Here is a 6,666-nt window from a genome sequence, read left to right on the forward strand (position 1 = left end):
CTGCAGAACCTTTTTTATAGCACACCACAGCTTTTGAATTAACCATTGCTAGGTGGATAAGGAATTTGATCACTAGACCTTATACTCCAAAACAAAAGCCTCCTCCTGCCCACTTACTGGCACACTCGACCAGATCTGTTGGAGCATCCTATGCCTTGGCATCAAGGCTCTGTCACCCAACTCTATAAGGCCACCACCTGGTCTTCCGTTCATACTTTTTCAAAGTTGGAAGGTACGAGAAAGAGGGGAGTACCCTAGAAACCTGTTGTCTGCTTATTGTAGGGTACTGTACCTTAGAAGTGGCTGTGGAGGCTGTTGGACAGCCCAAACCTCCACCGCTTGTCAATGAGGAAGCCAATGGTAGTTCCCTCTCTATTAGAGCTGTGTTGCCTGATCCCCTCTGCTGTCTCGGAATGGGAGATCTCAGATAGTATTACAGTGGGCGGAGGATGCAGCTTCACTTCAAAGCATCTGTCTCCTTATTTTAATGTACTGTAAGTGAATATTTTGTTTCAATAAATGAATACCGGTTTTACTACTAAATGGAGGGCTCCCTGCGTTCACGCCTCCCCCTAGTGGCCATTAATCCTTAAAGCAAGCTAGTTACCAATACATGTAAGCCTTGAGAAAGAGGGGAGTACCTTAGAAACATGTTGCCTGCTTATTGTAGGAAACTGTACCTCAGAGGCAGCTGTGGAGCGGTTTGACAGCCCAAACCTCCACAGCTTGTCAGTGAGGAAGCCGACAGTGGTTCTCTCTCTATTAGAGCTGCGCTGCCTGCACCCCACTGCCTGCATCATATTGCCTCAGAATAGGAGATCTCAGCTAGTATTATAGCGGGAGGAGGAGGATGCGGCTTCACTTCAAGGCATCTGTCTCCTTGTTTTAATGTACTGTACGTGGATATTTTGTTTCAATAAATGAGTACCGGTTTTACTACTGAATGCAACACTCTCTGTGTTCACGTCTCCCCCTAGTGGCCATGGATCCTTGAAGCAAGCTAGTTACCAATACATGCAAGGCTTGAGAAAGAGGGGAGTACCCTAGAAATATGTTACCTGCTTATTGTAGGCAACTGTACCTCAGAGGCGGCTGTGGAGCGGTTTGACAGCCCAAACCTCCACAGCTTGTCAGTGAGGAAGCCGGCAGTGGTTCTCTCTCTATTAGGCCCCTTTCACACTGGGGTGGTTTGCAGGCGTTATTGCGCTAAAAATAGCGCCTGCAAACCGACCTAAAACTGCCACTGCTGTTTATCCAATGTGAAAGCCCGAGGGCTTTCACACTGAAGCGGTGTGCTGGCAGGAGAGAAAAAAAACTCCTGCAAACAGCATCTTTGGAGCGGTGAAGGAGCGGTGTATTCACCGCTCCTGCCCATTGAAATCAATGGGGCAGCGCGGCTATACCGCGGCTATACCGCCGCTGTAGCAGCGCTATGCGAGCGGTTTTAACCCTTTTTCGGCCGCCAGCGGGGGTTAAAACCACTAGCGGGCGAATACCGCCGCAAAAACTACGGTTAAGCGCTGTTTTACTGCCAACGCCCCCACCGCCCCAGTGTGAAAGGGGCCTTAGAGCTGCGCTGCCTGCACCCCACTGTCTGCATCATATTGCCTCAGAATGGGAGATCTCAGCTAGTATTATACGGGAGGAGGAGGATGCGGCTTCACTTCAAGGCATCTGTCTCCTTGTTTTAATGTAATGTACGTGGATATTTTGTTTCAATATATGAGTACCGGTTTCACTACTGAATGCAACGCTCTTTTTGTTCACGTCTCCCCCTAGTGGCCATGGATCCCTGAAGCAAGCTGGTTATTACTATTATTTAATGTACTTATATAGCGCCATCAATTTAGCAGCGCTTTACATATACATTCACATCGGTCCCTACCCTCAAGGAGCTTACAATCCGAAGTCCCTAAACTCACATTCATATACTAGGGGCCAATTTAGACAGAAGCCAATTAACCTACCAGCATGTCTTTGGAGTGTGGGAGGAAACCAGAGTACCCGGAGGAAACCCACACAGGCACAGGGAGAACATGCAAACTCCAGGCAGGTTGTGTCGTGGTTGGTTATCAATACATGCAAGGCTTGAGAAAGAGGGGAGTACCGTAGAAACATGTTGCCTGCTTATTGTAGGTGACCGTATCTCAGAGGTGGCTGTTGGACAGCCCAAACCTCCACCACTTGTCAGTGAGGAAGCCGGTGGTGGGTTCCTCTCTATTAGAGCTGTGCTGCCTGCACCCCTAGTATTATAGCAGGCAGAAGATGTGGCTTAACATCAAAGCATCTGTCTCCTTGTTTTATTGTAAGTGTAAATATTCTTTTCAGTAAATGTATCCCGGTTATACTACTGAATGGAGCGCTCTGTGTGTTCACGTCTCCCCCTAGTGGCCATGGATCCTTGAAGCAAGCTGGTTACCAATACATGATGAATGGATTACATGCTGTGCATATCAGTACAAGCCGTGTGATTTCTCCTATGGAGCTTGTCAAGCCTTTGTATACACAGAGTGTATATCCGGATAATGTACTCAATAATGTAGATAATACTCCCGCGCTATCGCTCCTATTGAGTTGATTGTTTAGCTGCTGCCAACACTGATAAGTATTTCCACAGCCTTACAGTGCTTAAAAAATATAAAGTGTATAGAGCTGCGCTGCTTTCACGTGTGTAAAAATATAGTAAACCAATTGTGTAAAAATATAGCTATTAGACAAAAAACTAATTTCCAATGTATCAATATGTTGATTGAACTATCAATCTGTAAATGCAATATAACCAATAAATACAATCGGTGATATGAACAAAGATAACCGTGATATGATTGCTGCAAAATATACATTATTTTGTCAAAAGTATTGGGACGCCTGCCATTACACACACATGAACTTTAATGACACCCCAGTCTTAGTCCGTAGGGTTCAATATTGAGTTGGCCCCGCCCTTTGCAGCTATAACAGCTTCAACTCTTCTGGGAAGGCCGTCCACAAGGTTTAGGAGGGTGTCTATGGGAATGTTTGACCGTTCTTCCAGAAGCGCATTTGTGAGGTTAGGCACTGATGTTGGATGAGAAGGCCTGGCTCACAGTCTCCACTCTAATTTATCCCAAAGGTGTTCTATCGGGTTGAGGTCAGGACTCTGTGCAGGCCAGTAAAGTTCCTCCACCCCAAACTCACTCATCCGTGCCTTAATGGACCTTGCTTTGTGCACTGGTCCAAATCATTTGGTGGAGGGGGGATTATGGTGGGGGGCTGTGTTTCAGGGGGTGGGTTTGGCCCCTTAGTTCCAGTGAAGGGAACGCTTAAGGCTTCAGCATACCAAGACATTTGGGACAACTTCATGTTCCCAACTTTATGGGAACAGTTTGGAGATGGCCCCTTCCTGTTCCAACATGACTGCTCACCAGTGCACAAAGCAAGATGGTGTCAGTGGGAGGAATAGTGCCCAATCGTTGGTGTCAGTGGGAGGAATAGTGTCCCATCATTGGTATCAGTGGGAGGAATAGTGCCCAATCATTGGTGACAGTGGGAGGAATAGTGTCCCATCATTGGTATCAGTAGGAGGAATAGTGCCCCATCATTGGTGTCAGTGGGGGGAATAGTGTCCCATCATTGGTGTCAGTGGGAGGAATAGTGTCCCATCATTGGTGTCAGTAGGAGGAATAGTGTCCCATCATTGGTGTCAATGGGAGGAATAGTGCCCAATCATTGGTGATAGTGGGAGGAAGTGTCCCATCATTGGTATCAGTAGGAGGAATAGTGTCCCATCATTGGTATCAGTGGGAGGAATAGTGTCCCATCATTGGTGTCAGTGGGGGGAATAGTGCCCCATCATTGGTGTCAGTGGGAGGAATAGTGTCCCATCATTGGTGTCAGTGGGAGGAATAGTGTCCCATCATTGGTGTCAGTGGGAGGAATAGTGCCCCATCATTGGTGTCAGTGGGAGGAATAATGTCTCGTATGAGTGAGAGAAACAGTTCCTCAAGGACCAGATAAAGGCAAGCCAAGGGTCGTAGTTTGGAGACCTCAGCTTTAAATTCTAATCACTTCTAAGTACTCAAAATATTAAAGTGGAACTTCAGTCCACCTCGTTTGCTGGCTCTGGTCCCCTCCCCCCAGGCCTCAACCATTATGGGATGTGTGCAGATGAGCCCACAAGCTCTGCTTGAAGGGACCACCCTTCACACTTAGGCCGGGACTTTCCCAATGCAGTGAAAAGTGTTGGTAATGAAGACCTGACACTTCATACATACGGCACATTATGAGGTGTTTGGTGAACTGCCCCACGGAGACAACTTGCACTTTAAGGGGCCATATCTGTGTTGAGTAAAGTGGGAGTAGAGTAAAATTCTTCATGGGGTCTTTATCAGGGGTTGAAACCCAGGTAGGTCACGATGCCCAACTCCTCTCTAAGAACTCTACTGGTGTGGCAGAACTGCACTGGGCAGCCATTCCAGCAAAGCGCCCCCATCTCGTACCTGGCTGGTTCAGGTTTGCACTGAGAAAAAAAAAAAAGTCTGGCAACCCACCGCCTCGCACCATAAGGGAGCCAATAGAGCGATTGTAAAGGATCACATTTAAAAAAAAAAAAATAACAAACATGTTATACTTACCGGCTCTGTAATGGTTTTGCACAGAGCAGCCCCGATCCTCCTCTTCTCAGGTCCCCTGCCGGCGCTCCTGGCTCCTCCCACCCCTGCCGAGTGCCCCCCATAGCAAGCTGCTGCCTATGGGGGCACTTGTTCGGGGCTCACTCCCGGGCCGGCTCTGCTTGTCCATAGACACACACAGCGCAGCTCAGATCCACCAATGGCTTCCTCTGCTGTTTCTGAGCCAATGAAGGTGGGAGAGCGAGGAAAGAGCCTGTGCCCTCATGCAGATTGCTGAATTGAGATTGGGCTCGGGTAAGTACAAGGGAGGGGAGATTGGGCTTGGGTAAGTACAAGGGAGGGGAGATTGGGCTCGGGTAAGTACAAGGAGGGGAGATTGGGCTCGGGTAAGTACAAGGGGGGGGATTGGGCTCGGGTAAGTACAAGGGGGGGGGATTGGGCTCGGGTAAGTACAAGGGGGGGGATTGGGCTCGGGTAAGTACAAGGAGGGGAGATTGGGCTCGGGTAAGTACAAAGGGGGGAGATTGGGCTCGGGTAAGTACAAGGGGGAGGGATTGGGCTCGGGTAAGTACAAGGGGGAGGGATTGGGCTCGGGTAAGTACAAGGGGGAGGGATTGGGCTCGGGTAAGTACAAGGGGGAGGGATTGGGCTCGGGTAAGTACAAGGGGGGGAGATTGGGCTCGGGTAAGTACAAGGGGGGGGATTGGGCTCGGGTAAGTACAAGGGGGGGGATTGGGCTCGGGTAAGTACAAGGGGGGGAGATTGGGCTCGGGTAAGTACAAGGGGGGGGGGATTGGGCTCCGGTAAGTACAAGGGGGGGGGGGATTGGGCTCGGGTAAGTACAAGGAGGGGAGATTGGGCTCGGGTAAGTACAAGGAGGGGAGATTGGGCTCGGGTAAGTACAAGGAGGGGAGATTGGGCTCGGGTAAGTACAAGGGGGGGGGGATTGGGCTCGGGTAAGTACAAGGGGGGGGATTGGGCTCGGGTAAGTACAAGGGGGGGAGATTGGGCTCGGGTAAGTACAAGGGGGGGGGGATTGGGCTCGGGTAAGTACAAGGGGGGGGATTGGGCTCGGGTAAGTACAAGGAGGGGAGATTGGGCTCGGGTAAGTACAAGGAGGGGAGATTGGGCTCGGGTAAGTACAAGGAGGGGAGATTGGGCTCGGGTAAGTACAAGGGGGGGGGATTGGCCTCGGGTAAGTACAAGGGGGGGGGATTGGCCTCGGGTAAGTACAAGGGGGGGAGATCGGGCTCGGGTAAGTACAGGAGGGGGGGGGGGTTTGCTGCATGCCGAAGGATTTTTACTGCATAGAATGCATTACAGGGGTTGTAAAGGCTGAAGGTGCATTCTATGCATGAAGGTAAAAAACCTTCTGGGTGCTGCTCTCCCCCACAGCCCCCCCTAATACTCACCTGAGCCCCCTTTCGATCCATCAATATGCACAGAAGCCTCGGCTGACCCGGGTTTCCCTCTCCTCATTGGCTGAGACACAGTGGTCAGCGGCTCCCCTACTGCTGTCAATGGCAGCCAGTAAGCCAATGAGGAGCAAGCGGGCCCGAGCCACAGCTGCGTGTCCTATGGATGCATAGAGCGGGGCTCAGGAGCCAGCACACACCAGTTCCCCACATAGTAAGTGGCTTGCTATTGGGGGCACTGGTCAAGGGGGAGGAGCCAGAAGTGCCAGCAGGGGGAACATGAGAAGAGGATCGGAGCTGCTCTGTGCAAAACCATTACACAAAGCAGGTAGGTATGACAAGTTTGTTTAAAAAAAATATATATCACTTTAATATATTTAATACCTTTGAAGTGGAAGTCCGGCTAGAACTGAAATCCCGGAATCTATAGCCACCAACATTCTAACACTGGCCTCTCTAGCCCTGTAAATAAAAAAAATCAGTATACACACCTTTTCTGCAGGCGATCCGACCCGATCTCCAGCGGCGGGAAGCTCAGATCCCACGTTGAGCTGTCAGCGTGTTTCGTATCTATAGAAGAAGCCACGGTTGTCGCACACAATTGCACCCGACCACACACTTCGCTGAGTGGTCGGGAGCAG

The sequence above is a fragment of the Aquarana catesbeiana genome, linkage group LG11 (assembly GCF_042186555.1).
Source record: "Aquarana catesbeiana isolate 2022-GZ linkage group LG11, ASM4218655v1, whole genome shotgun sequence".
In the NCBI taxonomy this organism is placed as follows: Eukaryota; Metazoa; Chordata; class Amphibia; order Anura; family Ranidae; genus Aquarana; species Aquarana catesbeiana.